We start from the raw sequence: 1398 nt of genomic DNA on the forward strand, positions 1-1398 counted from the left end.
TGTGAATACTTTTCCCTCTTTATGTATGTTCGTGCCTTTATGGGATTTTCTTATTGTTTATCAGTGGAAAAATGCAATTTATTCACAGCAGCAGCCATATATGAAGGAAAATACAAGAGTTAATTAGCTATTTCAATAGGATGGATTACTTATTAAAAATAAGAATCTCCAAAACAAAGAACAGTGACTGATTTCACACTACCCTTCCCCAATGATCCCAGAATACAATAATGCCAAGTAGTGTACTGTGCTCATGTGGTCGTGGGAAATAATTTATGGAAGAATAAAACCACATACCACAGAAAATTTAAAGAATCCCTTTCCCCTTACACACATATACATAATGGGATTACAAGGTGGTCAATACAATTAATTGAAGCTAAAGTAAAAATTTATATTGCTACAAAAACGTGGTGGCAAGGAAGAATTTCAAACCATGGTCAACTATATAATTGTGATCATTTTTTACCAAAATTGTGGGTTGTTCCCCAGGACAATAATAGCTGGACTGAACCCACCTTTTATCTTTACAGAGTGAGGGAACCGTGGCCCTATTGGGAATGATGAAGACAAAAAACAAAAACAATAACAAAAGGGTATATTAATAGAACCAAATCAGTAATGCAAATTACCATGAACAACTTCACATTCTAACCAGAAAAGGCACCAAAACTAAAGTCACATTTGAGCACCCTATGTGAAGTCAAAAGTGAGTGGGCCATGGTCTTTCTCCCTTTCATGTTTTTAAAGTACATTACAGAAACAGGAATCTCAGATTGCTTTTCCATGATTTTTGAAAGGATTTTTAGCCCTCATGTATTAAAATACCATTTGAAAGTACTGATAGCTGCTGTCTAGGTTTTTTCCAACTTCACAAACTTCTTGGACTAAAGTTCCAAAATGTAACTAGGCCCAACCCTGGTCTGTAAAAGTATGATAAGGGAATAATGACAGATATTTTAAGGCCCAAGCACTATAGCACTATACTATTGAATACAGTGATCCAAATTAATTCAAATAGCTCAAGAGAATAAGAAGATACATTAAAAAAAGGGTTAGAAAAGTGTAGAAGAATCAACTCCTTCCTTGTGTATGCCAGTATTTACGGTTCTGCACTAAGTCCTTAGAGGCAGTATTCAAGTAGCAATTGGAAGAAAGAACTCAGGACAAGACAGGGAGATAAACTAGCATGCTCGGTTTATGTAAGAGAAATACTTAGAAATGAAAATGTCTTGTAAAATTAAAAAGAGTTTTTTTTATTTTCATTATTTTCATTTTTTTTCATTATTTTCTCATTCCAATCAAAACAGACATCCATGAATAATTCTCCTCTAAGGCTTCCATGAAACAGGTTAAACAAAAATTAACATAAACATTTAAAAGTTTGAAAATGAGACA

Source organism: Rattus norvegicus, chromosome Y (genome assembly GCF_021556685.1).
Source record: "Rattus norvegicus strain SHRSP/BbbUtx chromosome Y, alternate assembly SHRSP_T2T, whole genome shotgun sequence".
In the NCBI taxonomy this organism is placed as follows: domain Eukaryota; kingdom Metazoa; phylum Chordata; class Mammalia; order Rodentia; family Muridae; genus Rattus; species Rattus norvegicus.